Here is a 17,265-nt window from a genome sequence, read left to right as displayed (position 1 = left end):
GACATTTCAACAGGCTGCAACAAGTGGTTTTCGTAAGAAAACCGCAACAAACTCTTTATTGCATTATCAAAGTTATTACCCTAATCACATCATGCCTTCCTTATTGACATTTCATCAGGCTGCATCATATAAATAGTGATGATAGTATTTTTTTTACAACAAGCATTGAAGCTACATGATAGATTGCAGTCTAGAGGTTATGATGAGACAGGGATCTCGGAAGCTTTCTTTGGGCAGTAAACCAAGATAGAAACAAGTTTCTTATGAGTAACAGGATAAAGATAGATCAGGATAGGTATGTCTTTTTCTTTCAAGTATAGCCATATGTCAGAACATATAAAGTGGTCAATCTATAAAAACTGGCATATCATTGAGGCGCAAGAGGATTTAGTGGCTCGTGCAAAATCACCTCCTATAGTTGCTTTTTGTAGAAGTAGTTGTTTGATAGATGAATTAGTACGGGGCCACTACAAGATTCATACTGGTGAAAAATGGTTGGAGCTATTTACCCCAATGGGTATTGGCAAATGTGGATCGTGTTCATATTGTAAGTACATGTATTTGGATGAGATAATACGGATGGGTTCTATACAGCACAACAATTTACCATTAGAAGGTTGGACTTTGTAGTAGATGCTATTTTTTGTTCCTTAGATTTTTATTATATTGGAAAGACTACTCGCCTTCTACATAAACAGATTTGTAAACATATGTATTCATTGAAAAGTGTGTACACTCTTTATTAACCACATACGGTAATTTCATAATGGAGATCAACTTGCAGGATAAAAGGCGGAACCAGATGGACAGATTTTTTCAGCCTTACAAACTATGTTACTATGAGATTGTCAGACCCTGTAATTTGCCGGTTTGCTTACAGTTTTTGCTCCGTCTGGTGGCATGGATTGACACAAATGCCTCTTACGATGTAAGGTGTAATGGATCATAAAAACAAATGCTCTAGGACCTTTCTCTTTAAATGATAGAAATGATCTGTCTTCCTGTAAATATTTCCCTTTATGTGGTTTTTCTTTTAAAATGCATATATGTTTTGATATTTGCCATGCACTGAGCATTTTGTCATTTCCAAATAATTTACTTAATGAAGACCAGTGAGTGCCGTGGATTGTTCTCTTTTATATTGATAGGGGCGGATTGGGAACCTAAAGTAGCCCTTGAAAAACATAACTAAAAGTGGCCCCATATTGTAGGAAGGTCTAAATTGACAGGAGGTGGGGCAACAAAAGTAGGGGTCAGCAATACCATAGCACAAAATACCACATACCACAGTGGTGCACAATATATTGCCCCAAAATTACCACTGATAGATTATTATTGACCCATCTAGCAGCAGAGATAGGGGCTTGGTGACCTTCTTGGCATTGGCCCACCTGGAAATTTCCCTGTAAGGCCTAGGGCCGAACCATCCCTGATTGCATCTGCCTTTTTTCCATGTAGCACCACGATTATCCTTCACCCATTAACCTACGTGTCTGAGAGCTGTTGTGGAGGTGGTGCCGACCGAGTATTATCTTTTGTTTTGAGCAATACAGTTGCAAGAAAAAGTATGTGAACCCTTTGGAATGATATGGATTTCTGCACAAATTGGTTATAAAATGTGAACTGATCTTCATCTAAGTCACAACAATAGACAATCACAGTCTGCTTAAACTAATAACACACAAAGAATTAAATGTTACCATGTTTTTATTGAACACACCATGTAAACAATGAATTCCCAAGTTTATCAAGACATTTTGCAGGAGAACTTAAGGCCATCTGCCCACCAGCTGAAGCTCAACAGAAGATGGGTGTTGCAACAGGACAACGACCCAAAGCATAGAAGTAAATCAACAACAGAATGTCTTAAACAGAAGAAAATATGCCTTCTGGAGTGGCCCAGTCAGAGTCCTGACCTCAAGAAAGCGATTCACACCAGACATCCCAAGAATATTGCTAAGCTAAAACAGTTCTGTAAAGAGGAATGGTCAAGAATTACTCCTGACCGTTGTGCACGTCTGATCTGAATTACAGGAAACGATTGGTTCAACCAGTTATTAAATCTAAGGGTTCACATACTTTTTCCACCTGCACTGTGAATGTTTACATGGTGTGTTCAATAAAAACATGGTAACATTTCATTATTTGTGTGTTATTAGTTTAAGCAGACTGTGATTGTCTATTGTTGTGACTTAGATGAAGATCAGATCACATTTTATGACCAATTTGTGCAGAAATCCATATCATTCCAAAGGGTTCACATACTATTTCTTGCAACTGTATATAGATAAACCAAATCATTCCACCATATATAGCCCATATATATTTATCACAATGGGTCAATCAGTAGGATAAATATGGTGAATTGTTAGACACCTTTGTCTAACTTTTCAGCAGCAGTTGGTTGGCTTTTTTTGCACTAATAGTTTTAGTGCAAATTTTTGCATATATTCTCACATTTTAAACCATTCTCCTTTCCTAATACCCTGTGCCTCTTTTTCAAGCAATCTGAAAAAAGTGTCTAAAACACATCATAACTTTGGTACACTTTTGAGTCAGAATTCTAGTGCACTGTGATTAATAAAGCTGACCAACTGAGTATAATTATGGGTGCACGTGTATAAAAGGCCCTTTATGTGGTCCAAGAATCCATCAGATAATCACTCACAAACGTTCATAGGAATGCTTGTTAGTGATTATCTGGCTGTGTACTGTAAAGGTGCGAACACAAAAATCGTTGTTCATCCAGTTCATCCAGTCTAAACACGCTAAACAGGCCCTGCTGCTGGCAAACAACGAGTCTGTATTGGGATGAACAATGGCATTAGTGAATGCTCCAACTCATACTGTGGAGGAGATCACTACATGTAAATCAGCGGCATAACTAGAAATGACTGGGCCCTACAGCTAATTTTTTAATGGCCCCCCACCCCCAACAACTTCTTCGCAACCCCCTTCTCTCATGCAACCCCCACTCCTGTGGCTAGTCAAGATCACACTCTCAGATGAGGCCCGTCAGCCGCTCGGTCTGTTTTGTACAATGTCACTGTATAAAATGTCATTGTATAACACTGTTGAGGGGGCCCTGAAAATAATTATTTTTGTCCTCTTCCTAGGTTGGCCCCTTTTGACTTTGGGCCCCAAAGCAGCTGCTTCCTCTGCTTCCCCTATAGCTACACCCCTGATCTAAATGCAGCGGTCTCCTCTGCTGATGAGCAGACAGTTAACGGGGAGGAAAGCTTCCTTCCGGACGATCGCCTGCTGTAACATGACGACTAAAGGGACATTAACAAGGACACAGGTAAGTTGGAGATATGCAGAGAAGGGTGATCAAAGCAAGGGTTGCTTGCAGCATTCAGAAAGATTGTCAAACTTTAGGTCATCTAGTGTCACAGTCTCTCCCGTGACGGGGGTCAGAAAATCTAAGAGACTGGCTGCACGTGATGCGATCTGACAGCCTCTTTGGTTTCACTTGTTTCTGTGTTGTTGCTGAGAATGACCACACCTCTTGTCTCCAGTGTAGCTTAAGTGGTCATTCCAACTCCTCTATTTAATATTGTCTCACCCATCATGCTATGCGGTTGATAGCTCCTTTTGGTTGTGGAAGTGCTGGTGTTGGTTCTCCTCTGCGTTCCTGCTCGTCCGCATACTTTGGAGTTAAGTGTCTTTTCCTTATTTCTTGTTGTTGCATTCTCCTATGTTTTGGTATTAGGCATGAGGCAGACTGCTGTTCCTTCAGCTGGGAAGGAACAGGACTTCTTTGTCCTGACACTATTTCCAGTTGACCTTTAGGGTCAGATAGGGCTCTAGGTTCCTGCATATGAACATTCCTACCATCGAGGTCTGTTCATACTGATAGTAGTCAGGGCTTGGTTTAGGGATTGACTAGGTGGTGTCCTTACCCCTTTCCCTAGTTTCCAGGCGTAGTACGATTTCCCTTCCCTCTCGTGTTCGGTGTGGAGTTTACTACCTACACCGCGCCGTTACACTTCGTTTAGGCATGTAGACCTGTAGCAATGTTAGTTCAGCCTTCCGAAGGGTAGTCGGGTTAGCGGTTAGTCCAGCCTTCCGAAGGGAGTCCACTACAGCCTGCACTTTGGGTAGGTGACTTTTCCAGTCGGTACTGTTGATGACAATATGTCCATAAGTCACTGAAAAGTGGCGGGGGCGCCATTCTGACCAAAGGGTAGTAACACCTTATAGTGATATAGCCCCTCAGGTGTGACGAAGGCAGTTTTCTCTTTGACAGCCTCCGTTAAGGGAACCTGCCAGTACCCTTTCGTGAGGTGCAAAACAGAAAAGTACTGTGATTGTCCTAACTTCTCAACTAGCTCATCCACCCGGGGCATGGGATACGTGTCGAACTTAGAAATATTGTTAAGTTTACGAAAGTCATTACAAAACCGCAACGTCCCATCCGGCTTGGGTATAAATACTATAGGACTGCCCCATTCACTTTTTGACTCCTCAATGACGTCTAGCTGCAAAATTAGCTGCACCTCCTCTGAGATGGCTTGTCGCCGAGCTTCGGGTGCCCGGTATGGTTTTAACCAAACTTTTGCCTGAGGCTAAGTGACAATGTCATGCTGGATTATGGAAGTGCGTCCAGGGAGGTCCGAGAACACATCCGTGTTCCAACTAACAAACTCCCTGGCCTCCTGAGTCTGTTTAGAGGAGAGGCTTTCAGCAATTTTTACTGTGGCAGCCTCCTCTCTTGCATCACACAGAGGGGCCAGTAACTCTTCTCCTAGAAAACCCGGCCGCGGGCTGTGTTAGGTTTCCCTATCTTTTCATGGTTTGAGTAAATTCACATGGTAAACCTTCTCTGGTTTTCACCGCCCTGGCTGGTGTACCTTGTAGTTTACATCTCCAATGTTCTCGAGTACCTCGTAGGGCCCCTGCCACCTAGCCAGGAACTTACTGTCCACGGTCGGCACTAGAACCAAAACCTGATCACCTGGGTTAAAGATCTGGACCCGAGCTTGCTGATTATAGACCCGACTCTGGGCTCGCTGAGCTGCCTAACAAGAGGCAACACTGTCTCTATCCGATCATGCATCTGGGTAACGTACTAAATAACACTTATGTGAAGTGGGTTGTTGTTCCCACGCCTGTCACCGCCAGCTCTCTGAGAAGGTCTGCCAGACGTACTTCTGTACCTCTTGCATGATGTTCTTTGTTTTGGTTTCACTTTGTCATCTCTTTTCCTTCTCCCAGCTGTCACCTATTCACATTAATTGCCTCCCTTTATATTCCCTCCCATACGGCCTCACTTTGCGGTTTATATTACTTCCTGGATTGAAGTGATCACTGCTGGAGACTTCTGTTACTGCTTGTTCAGATAAGTCCTTTCTTGTATTGTGTTTACTTGCTGGCTTGATTCTAGGTGACCCTGACTTCCTCCGTATTAAGTGCAGGGAGCCGGTGGTCGTGTCCCCTCACTATTATAGGGTTTTCAGGTCTCACACAGTCTAGGTACGAGGGCATGCAATCATCTACCTCTGAGACCTTTGTATGAGCTTAGCAGTCAGGGTGAGCTCTTAGGGTTTTCCAGGGATCACCTTTATGCTCCTTAATTTGGGATCGAGCCAGTCGGATGTTTATCCATAACTTCCAGCTATCTGCAATATCATCCGTGACATTATAAACCGCCGTTACCGTCTTAAGCATGGATCCGGTTTCAGCCTTGATTGACCGCATGCAGGGTCTTTCACTGGAGGTAGCAGATCTCCGTAAAACTGTGTCTCAGTTTCAGGTGACTGGTTCTGCTTGCGTTCATGGAGTTTGTTCAGAGCCTAAGATCTCGCTTCCGGATACGTTCTCCGGGGGTAGTGAGAATTTTGTTCGCTTTAGAGAGGCTTGCAAACTCCATTTTTGTCTACTTCCCCATTCCTCTGGTGATGAGGAGCAGAGGGTGGGGATCATCATCTCGCTGCTCAGGGATAAGGCTTAGTCTTGGGCCTTTTCGCTGCTGGTGGGGGCACGGCCTCTCCGATCGGTGGATGAATTTTTTGTAGCCCTGGGGCAGATATATGATGACCCGGATCGTATTGCTCTGGCTGAATCTAAACTGCGTCTTTTATGCCAGGGTAAACAGTCCTCAGAGATATATTGTTCTGAATTTCGGAGATGGGCAGCTGATACTGGTTGGAACGATGCTGCACTCCGAAGTCAATTTTGCCATGGTCTTTCGGAGGGATTGAAAGATGCATTTGCGTTTCATGAAAGACCTGCCTTGTTGGACTCTGCCATGTCTCTAGCTGTCCGTATTGACAGGCGTCTTAGAGAGAGAGGAGAGACCACTCCTTCATGTCATATTCAGTCCAAGGACAGTGGGGCGGTCTCATTCAGTGTGCAGGGGCCTCAGTCTCTCTCAATCGCCTCTGAGCAGGAGGCCATGCAGCTGGGTTTGCTTGCCTCTGATAGTAGAGGATTCAGCTCTCAGAGGAGGATTTGTTTCTCTTGTGGGGGAATAAATCATTTGGCTAATGTTTGCCCCTCTAGGAGATTCAGGGTGTTTTCTGAGGGTAATAAAGAAACAAAAAGAAAAAACCCTCTAAAAACTTTCCATTTGCAACTATTGGCAAGGTTGATGCGGAAATTGAAGGTTTGCCGTTTGCTTGTAGTTCCCGTTTTGTCCTACCTGCCAGGGTGGCACTAGATAGCAAGAACATTGTTTGTGAGATTTTTGTAGATAGTGGAGCAGCTGTCAATCTCATTGATAATCAATTTGCTATAACACATGGTTTCCAGGTATGCACTTTGGAAAAGGATATACCTGTTTTTGCTATCGATTCAGCTCCACTTTCTCAAAAATCGTTAAAGGGCATAGTTCACAATATCCGTTTGACTGTGGGTGAAGCTCATGTTGAGGATATGTCATGTTTCGTCCTAAGCGGATTACCTACACCTCTAGTGTTGGGGCTACCCTGGCTCACTAAACATAACCCCACCATTGATTGGCAAGCAAGGCAAATATATGGTTGGAGTGACTTTTGCAGAGAGAATTGCCTCACGGAATCTCTTTCAGACTGTACCCTCTTTTCTCTCTGAATTTTCGGATGTGTTTTCCCGAGAGTGGTGTCCAGGAGCTGCCCCCTCACCGGGAGTATGATTGCCCTATTAATCTCATCCCAGGCTCCAAGCTGCCAAAATCTCGTTTATACAATCTCTCCCAACCTGAAAGAGTCGCTATGCATACTTATATCTCTGAGAGCCTGAGAAAGGGACACATCCGACCCTCGAAGTCACCTGTTGCTGCTGTTTTTTTTTTTTGTTAAGAAAAAAGATGGTTCTTTAAGACCTTGTCTGGATTTCAGGAAGCTGAACTGTATCACAATTCGTGACCCATATCCGCTTCCTCTGATCCCGGACCTGTTTAGCCAGATTGTTGGGGCTAAAGCTTTTTCTAAGTTGGATTTAAGAGGGGCATACAATCTAGTCAGGGTCAGGGAAGGGACGAATGGAAGACGGCCTTCAATACCCCTGAGGGTCATTTCGAGAATTTGGTTATGCCCTTTGGTTTGATGAATGCTCCGGCCGTCTTCCAACATTTTGTGAACAGCATTTTTTATCATGTAATGGGGAAATTTGTACTGGTGTATCTAGATGACATTTAGATTTTTTCTCCTGATTTCAAAACTCATAGGGACCACCTACGTCAGGTTTTGCTCATTCTGCGGGAGAATAAATTGTACTCTAAACTGGAAAAATGTGTGTTTGCGGTTCCGCAGATTCAATTTCTTGGTTTTCTTCTCTCCGCTTCTGGTTTTCGCATAGACCCTGAGAAGGTCCGCACTGTGCTTGATTGGGAGCTCCCTGAGAATCAAAAGGCGCTGATGCGGTTTTTGGGTTTTGCCAATTATTACAGAAAGTTCATTTTGAATTATTCCTCTGTTGTTAAGCCACTCACTGATATGACTAAAAAGGGGGTAGATTTTTCCTCCTGGTCGGTAGATGCGCTTAAGGCCTTTTCTAGTATCAAGGAGAGTTTTGCTTCCGCTCCCATTTTGGTACAACCTGATGTCTCTCTACCTTTTATTGTTGAGGTGGACGCTTCTGAGGTGGGTGTAGGTGCAGTCTTATCTCAGGGTCCCTCTCCTGCCAAATGGTGACCGTGTGCCTTTTTCTCAAGGAAACTCTCCTCCGCAGAGAGAAATTACGATGTGGGAGATAGGGAGTTGTTGGCCATCAAATTAGCTTTTGAGGAATGGCGCCATTGGCTAGAGGGAGCCAGACACCCTATTACTGTGTTTACCGACCATAAGAATCTGGCCTACTTGGAATCAGCCAAGCGTATGAACCCGAGACAGGCTAGATGGTCTTTATTCTTTTCTAGATTTAATTTTGTTGTCACGTTCCGCCCTGGGGTTAAAAATGTGAAGGCTGATGCCCTGTCACGTTGTTTTCCGGGAAGGGGGAACTTTGAAGACCCGGGTCCCATTTTGGCTGAAGGGGTGGTTGTCTCTGCTCTTTATCCTGATTTGGAGGCAGAGGTTCAGGCAGCCCAGGCAGAGGCTCCTGATCTTTGTCCTCCTGGGAGGTTGTTTGTGCCTCTCGCTTTACGACACAAGGTTTTTAAGGAGCACCACGATACTGTCCTTGCTGGGCACCCGGGGAGTAGAGCCACAGTGGATCTCATTGCTCGGAGATTCTGGTGTCCGGCTCTTCGTAAGACAGCTGAGGGTTTTGTGGCAGCCTGCGAGGCCTGCGCTCGTGCCAAGGTCCCTCATTCACGGCCATCGGGTTCTCTCCTCCCGTTACCCATTCCTTCCCGTCCTTGGACGTATCTGTCCATGGACTTCATTACGGACCTACCTCGTTCCTCGGGGAAGACTGTGATTCTGATAGTAGTGGACTGTTTTAGCAAAATGGCGCATTTTATTCCCTTTCCTGTGTTACCCAATGCTAAGACGCTGGCGCATGCATTTGTTGATCACATTGTCAAATTGCATGGCATTCCTTCAGACATCGTTTCTGATAGGGGCACGCAATTTGTTTCTAGATTCTGGAAGGCCTTCTCGCTTGGGGGTTCGGTTGTCGTTCTCTTCTGCTTTTCACCCACAGTCGAATGGTCAGACCGAAAGCGTCAATCAGAATCTGGAGACATATCTGCGCTGTTTTGTGGCAGAGAATCAGGAGGATTGGTGTTCTTTTTTGTCCCTTGCTGAGTTTGCTTTAAATAACCGTCGCCAGGAGTCCTCTGATAAGTCACCATTTTTTGGTGCATATGGGTTTCATCCGCAGATTGGGAGATTCTCTGGAGAGGGGTCTTCTGGTTTACCTGATGAGGAGAGATTTTCCTCATCTTTGTCATTTATTTGGCAAAAGATTCAGGGTAATCTGAAGAGGATGAGTGAGAGATATAAGCGTGTGGCGAATAAGAGACGTGTGCCTGGTCCGGACCTGAATGTGGGTGATCTGGTGTGGTTGTCTACAAAGAATATCAAACTGAAGCTTCCCTCCTGGAAGTTGGGTCCTAAGTTTATTGGGCCTTACAAGATCTTGTCCGTCATCAATCCTGTTGCCTTCCGTCTTGATCTTCCTCAGACTTGGAAGATCCATAATGTTTTTCACAGGTCCCTATTAAAACCTTATGTCCAACCCACTTTACCCTCCTCTTTGCCTCCTCCTCCGATTGCTGTTGATGGTAATCTTGAATTTCAGGTCTCTAGGATTGTGGATTCTCGCATTATCTGCGGTTTTCTCCAGTACCTCGTTCATTGGGAGGGTTATGGTCCTGAGGAGAGGATGTGGGTCCCAGTGGTGGACATTAAGGCCACTCGTCTCATCAGGGCTTTCCATAGGTCCTATCCTGAGAAGGTGGGCTCTGAGTGTCCGGAGTCCACTCGTAGAGGGAGGGGTACTGTCACCGCCAGCTGAGAAGGTCTGGCAGACGTTCTTCTGTACCTCTTGCATGATGTTCTTTGTTTTGGTTTCACTTTGTCATCTCTTTTCCTTCTCCCAACTGTCACCTATTCACACTAATTGCCTCCCTTTATATTCCCTCCCATACTGCATCACTTTGCGGTTTATATTACTTCCTGGATTGAAGTGATCACTGCTGGAGACTTCTGTTACTGCTTGTTCAGATAAGTCCTTTCTTGTATTGTGTTTACTTGCTGGCTTGATTCTAGCTGACCCTGATTCCCTCCGTATTAAGTGCAGGGAGCTAGTGGTCGTGTCCCCTCACTATTATAGGGTTTTCAGGTGTCACACAGTCTAGGTACGAGGGCATGCAATCGTCTACCATTGAGACCTTTGTATGAGCTTAGCAGTCAGGGTGAGCTCTTAGGGTTTTCCAGGGGTCACCTTTATGTTCCTTAGTTTGGGATCAAGCCAGTCGGATGTTTATTTTTAACTTCTAGCTATCTGCAATATCATCAGTGACAACGCCTCTTTGGCCAAGTCCAAAAGACCGCGAGGGTGTCTGCCATATAGCAGTTCGAAGGGCAAGAACCCAGTAGAGGCCTGGACTACCTCTTGCACTGCGAACATGAGATAGGGCAGAAGGAGGTCCCAGTCCTTCCCATCGTTAGACACTACCTTTTTCAACATATTTTTTAATGTTTGGTTAAACTATTCTACCAGACAGTCCATTTGCGAATGGTAAACGGACAACCGTAGTTGTTTTATGAGCAGAAATTTACAGAGTTCCCTTAATCACCTTGGACATAAAAGGGGTCCCTTGGTCACTCAGAACCTCTTTAGGTAGTCCTACTGGGGAAAACATCTCCATTAACTCCTTAGCTATAAGTTTGGCCGAGGTACAGTACAGACCAAAAGTTTTACACACCTTCTCATTCAAAGAGTTTTCTTTATTTTCATGACTATGAAGGCATCAAAACTATGAATTAACACATGTGGAATTATATACATAACAAACAAGTGTGAAACAACTGAAAATATGTCATATTCTAGGTTTTTTAAAGTAGCCACCTTTTGCTTTGATTACTGCTTTGCACACTCTTGGCATTCTCTTGATGAGCTTCAAGAGGTAGTCCCCTGAAATGGTCTTCCAACAGTCTTAAAGGAGTTCCCAGAGATGCTTAGCACTTGTTGGCCCTTTTGCCTTCACTCTGCGGTCCAGCTCACCCCAAACCATCTTGATTGGGTTCAGGTCCGGTGACTGTGGAGGCCAGGTCATCTGGCGCAGCACCCCATCGCTCTCCTTCATGGTCAAATATCCCTTGCTTTCAAAGTTTTCCCAATTTTTCGGCTGACTGACTGACCTTCATTTCTTAAAGTAATGATGGCCATAATACAAATTCATTGCCATAATAAACAGTCTATTCAGTAGGACTATCAGCTGTGTATCCACCTGACTTCTCCTCAACGCAACTGATGGTCCCAACCCCATTTATAAGGCAAGAAATCCCACTTATTAAACCTGACAGGGCACACCTGTGAAGTGAAAACCATTTCAGGGGACTACCTCTTGAAGCTCATCAAGAGAATGCCAAGAGTGTGCAAAACAGTAATCAAAGCAAAAGGTGGCTACTTTGAAGAACCTAGAATATGACATATTTTCAGTTGTTTCACACTTGTTTGTTATGTATATAATTCCACATGTGTTAATTCATAATTTTGATGCCTTCAGTGTGAATCTACAATTTTCATAGTCATGAAAATAAAGAAAACTCTTTGAATGAGAAGGTGTGTCCAAACTTTTGGTCTGTACTGTATGTCGCAGTCGCACCGCCTCCGGGTACCGAGTGGCGTAGTCTAGAATGACTAAGATGTGTTGATGCCCTCCGGTGGACTTCGGTACTGGGCCTATGAGATCCATAGCTATTCTGTCAAACGGCTCCTCGTTAATCGGGAGAGGTACTAGGGGACTACGGATATGTGGCTGGGGGCTAGTTATCTGGCAAGATTTACAAAATTCTTTCACCTCTCTGAATATGCTCGGCCAGTAAAACCGCTAGTAGAATCCGATCCTGAGTTTTCTGCAGCCCCAGGTGGCCCCCGAGAACGTATTGGTGGGCTGGATCTAACACAAGCTTGCAATAAGCCTTGGGGACCACCAACTGTTCAATAGACTTACCCAGTAGTTGGTTTACCCGATACAACATATCCTGATGAACCACAAAACAGGGAAACACTGACTCTGCCCCAGATTGTTGTGGTTCACCATCTACTATTAACACATTTTCCCAGGCGCGGGATAGGGTTGGGTCCCAACGTTGGACGGTACAAAAATTATCTCCTGAGACATTTAGGACCCGGTGGCAAGTCCTCCATGTCTCCCACCATCACACTTAGTTGGTTTGTCTCCCCCTCTTGCACTGAAGTGGCGGTCACCCCTACAGCTGGCCCTTCGGTCTCATGTTCCCAGGGTTCGGGTCTCCCCACTGAGCTGGGCCACTTTGCTAGGGTTATCCCTGTCTCATGGGTTTCAGTCACTCTCATAGCAGGCCTCAGTGCTGGGAAACCGGGAAGTCTCGACCTATTATAAGTTCATAGTATAGATTAGTGGCGATGGCCACCTCGTGGGTCTCTCTTCCGGCAACCGTGGATTGAGATACCATTTTAATTCTCCATGAATACACATTTCCCCGAATTTCCGGCCAGTATACTCAGCGGGCCGTACCAGTGTAGTCCTTACCACCACCACCAGTAGTGTTTCCTACTTCCACCTGGCCCAAGTGGTTGTTGTCTATAGTCTCTGGGGTACCGGAGGCACACAGATTCCTGCCATATAATGAGTGGCGGCAGCCATAGTTAGTGTCCATGGGCTCACCCCGATGGGGACAGTCAGCCCTTACGTAGCCATGTTCCTGGCACCGCCAGCAGACTATCGGAGCCGGGTCTGTAGGGGGTACATCCCGGGAAGGTTTTTTTGGCACATGTCGTCGGGCCTGGGGTGGAGATTTCCAGGGTTTGACTGTCCCCCTCCCAAAAGAACCCCCCTGTAGATTCCTTGTAGCCTCGTAGCATTCCACCAGGTCCACCATCTCAAGGACGTTATTAGGAGACACCTGGACGATCCAGTGCTGGATCCAGTGCCAACACATCCTAGTCTTGCCAGAATCTCACCCTTTACTGTCGGGTAATCGGACGCTTGATTGTCCGGTAAGTCGAAATACACCTGCTGGGGTCCCGATGCCAAGAACGGAGCGATGACCTCAGCCCATTGAGCTCGGTGTAGCTTCTCCCTCACGGCCACCTTTTAGAACACCGCCAGATAGGTTTTGACGTCATCCGAGGGGGTGATCTTGGGGATCGCCGCACGGACTGCTTTCCGGGCATCGTGGATGCTCTGGGATGCTCCTGCCGCCTGTAAAGCCATCACATGTTGTAACAGTAGCTGGTTTGTTTCTTGCTGCTGCTTATTAGCCTCCTGCTGCTGTAGGTTAGCCTCCACAAGGGCTTTCACGACTGCTTCCATTTTGTCGAGGGACACTGGTTGTAACCCATACAACCATACCCAGAAAAAACAAAAATATTTCAGCCTTCACGCCAGCCTCACTGCTCTGAACGCATCCTCCACCAATTGTGGGGATTAACTCTGGTAGGCAGGGTAAGCGGACGCAGTACAGAGGCAAAAAACTGTTTTTAAAGCAAAACTTCAGTGTTTATTCAAACATAAGGCAAAAACAAAATGACACTTTGCAGTCTTGGTGTTAGTTCACACAATGGAAAGTCCACAGAATCACCTTGTTGGCAGTTCTATCTCCAGCAGTCCACAGCAGGCTTTAGGGGGCCTGTTTGCCCAGCGTGCATCTCTCAGCCCTCCAGCATGGCACAGAGCCTCAGATCACAAAAACAGAGACTCAGCTGCTGAGCCCAGCTGCCTATTAATGGACAGCCAGGTGCTGTAAAAACCCAGACCCGCACTTCAACTCCGGTCCGGTATTTGACATCATCTGGCTGGAAACCAGCCCAGCCGCACATGTTGGGAGGAAAATACCTGCCTTCTGTGGTGGGTTAGCTCTTCTCTGGGGGTCATTCACACAAGTATCTTCGCCAGACACCAAGTTTCAGGTCCAAACATCGCTTTATTTGGCACCTCAGCAAAACAAACATAAAGGATACAAAATAAACACCTGCCTGGCTGGGCTCTAACTAAACATAACATAACCTGACTTACCTAAAGCACCGTTCACACACGGTCATAACATGCGGCTTTCACAGCCCAATGTCCATCAGCCTCCTGGCTGTACAGAGCACCGTTCACACACGGTCTAAAGTCCAGTGCCTTTATGGGAGAGTGTAGCTCAGTAGTCCTCCCGACTCCGGCCTTGTGACCACTTGCGCCCAAGCGTCCCCCAACAATCCGGCTAGCACCTAGCCCCGTGGCCCCTCAGCCAGCCCAGCGGAGACCACTCTTCCAGAGCCTACAACAGGACTGTGTTTCACAAAAACTCTGTCTCCTTCCCCAGACTGGGAGCCACACCCAAGTCCAGCAACAGGATTAAATACCATCCCTGGACATGGGCAAATTCCAAAGTCCCGGACTGGAGCATGGGGAACAGGCACTAACTCAACACATTGCCTGTTCCCAGTAAAAGCCTGCCCCGGACTAGATGGAGCCAGCTAAGCTAACTGTCTTGGTGTCCACCAACTAACTTGGTGGCCACCTATATCTAGGGTCTTTACTCCACCAAGGCCAGGCCCCTTGGTGACACGCTCCTGGTGCAAACAACACCCCTTTTTCATGCTTCCCTGGGAGTTTACTGCACCCATCACTATTCACATTGCCACACTTCCCAGACAAAACCCCTCACTGTGTCACACCCCCAAAATAGTACCAATAAAACTGTCATCTCATCCTGCAAAAAATTTGAACCTAACTAAGACAATTGGTCAAAAAATAAAAAAAGCTATGGCTCTCAGACTATGGAGACACTAAAACATTTTTTTTGTTTCAAAAATGCTATTATTGTGTAAAACTTAAATAACTAAGAAAAAGTATACATATTAGGTATTACCACATCCAGAACTATCTGCTCTATAAAAATGTCACATGACCTAACCCTTCAGGTGAACGCTGTAAAAATAAATAAATATAAACTGTGCTAAAACAACCAATTTTCTGGTCACCTTGCCCCATAAAGTGTAATAATGAATGATCAAAAAGTCATATGTGCCCAAAAATGGTACCAATTAAAATGTCAACTCTTCCTGCAAAAAAAGAGCCCCTGCACAAGATGATCGACAGAAAAATAAAAAAAATATGGCATTCAGAAAATGGAGACACAAAAACTTTATTTTAAAAAAAAATGCTTTATTATGTAAAACTGAAACAAACAAACAAAGAAAGTAGACATATTTAATATGATTGCATCCGTAACAACCTGCTCTATAAAAATAGCACGTTATATAACCGGTCAGATGAATGTTGTAAAAAATAAAAACAGTGCCAAAACAGCCATTTTTTGGTTACCTTGCCTTACAAAAAACGTAATATAGAGCAATTAAAAATCATATATACCCCAAAATAGTACCAATAAAACTGGCACCTTATCCCCTAGTTTCCAAAATGTGGTCACTTTTTGGCAGTTTCTACTGTAAGGGTGCATCAGGGGGGCTTTAAAAATGGGACATGGCTAGAGTTGAGCGGACAACTGGATGTTCGGGTTCGACCGAACTTCACAAAAAAGTTCAAGTTCGGGACCCGAACTTGACCCCGAACCCGAACCCCATTGAAGTCAATGGGGACCCGAACTTTGGAGGGCTGCAAATTGTTATAGAAAAATTTATAGTTGTAATCCGCTCGCATCAAAGTTTGTGTAAGGAAAAAGGTGAAACTCCTTTTCCCTCAGCCGCAGTCAGAGACAGACCCAGGTGCTACTATCTTGATTGAAATTCTGAGCAACTCTCCCCCCGCCCTGCTCAGTCTGTGTCTTTTATTTACTAACAAAAAGGTGTAAAAAGGGGCTGGCCCATGACAAGGATACAGGAAGTGATGACATACAGGAAGTGATGACATAGGAAGACAAGACACCATCATTTAGAATAACCTAGCTAGCTAACAAACACATGTATACTATAACCTACCATTACCACTGGAGCTAATTTTATCCAGCCTTGCTCAGTGATCAATTCCAGATAAAATTACTATGATCCTCATGCATGTTTATTTACAGGACAACGTCATTATCTCCAGCGGCTGATCAGGCGCACTAGAGACAACAAACGCACGTTCCTTTCATATATTGTTCTCTTAACAAATGCATCCACAACAAGCCAATAAATCTGCGTCTTGCGCGGGGGCCCTAGCTGGCGTCCATACATCAGCCAACAAAACACTGCTCTGCTGAACACATCAGTCTCCCCCGGCCCACAGCCCAGTGCTTAGCACATGGACCATTCGCCGACAGAGACCTCTGCGCCCAGCAGCTGTGACAGGACATACACGGGAAGATATCCACTCCAATGGTTTACCCTGACACTGAGAGACATGATGACAATACACAATATATTAAATACACATCCTAATAAAATTTCCACAACAGTCCCTCCTCTTTGTCATATGCTCCCCAGTGTCCCTCGATGAATCTCGATCTTCTTCTTTGAAAAAAAAACTGTCTTGTCTACGAAAAGTCCTGAATCCATAAAACAAAACAGATGATGGAAAACAGAAAGTCAATCTTGACACGTAGCTTAAAACAAATCTTGACTCAGAGATTCTTTTCTTCGGGAGCTGACTCAGGAGGTGGTGTTTCGCGCTGGTCAGCGGCTGGTTTGGAATCCTCTCCCTCTGGTCCATGGTTTGGTCTTCAGGGCGTCTTGTCTGTTCGGGCTTCGGTAACTCAGTCGATTAGACATCAGGAACATCTCACTCCGGCGTATAGAAGGAATGGAAACAAAAAACTTAAGTACATGTCCTATTTCCTTTCGCCCAGATCCAATGGAAAACCAGTGAGCCCCAAGACCTCCCAAAGCTTTAAAAAAGGATTCCAACCCTCACTAGTCATAGCTCCGCCTCTGCCCTGCTCCTGTCAGTATGGGCCTGACCCTTATCAATGGTGTCTGCTAGCCAGGTATAACCATCTTCTAATTCACAGAAACCCTCCTCTGGACGCTCTTCTGATGTTTCTCGGTGATCTCTATCACTGCCTCAACGGTTTCTTTGAACATCTCATCCACTATGGATGAGAAATTGTTCAATCGCTTCATAAGTCCAACTCCCCATCCCGTCCAGCCAGAAAACAAATCCCTTCCAGCTCTCCCTGCCCTTCTTACCTCCTTCCACACCATCAGTTTCTCCCAATCGGCTGCAACGTAAGATGCAGGGACAAGCTTCACCAGGACACATGA

This window comes from Bufo bufo, chromosome 4, assembly GCF_905171765.1.
Source record: "Bufo bufo chromosome 4, aBufBuf1.1, whole genome shotgun sequence".
Taxonomy (NCBI): Eukaryota; Metazoa; Chordata; class Amphibia; order Anura; family Bufonidae; genus Bufo; species Bufo bufo.
The sequence above is the reverse complement of the archived record's forward strand: the minus strand, read 5'-3'. Positions refer to the sequence as shown.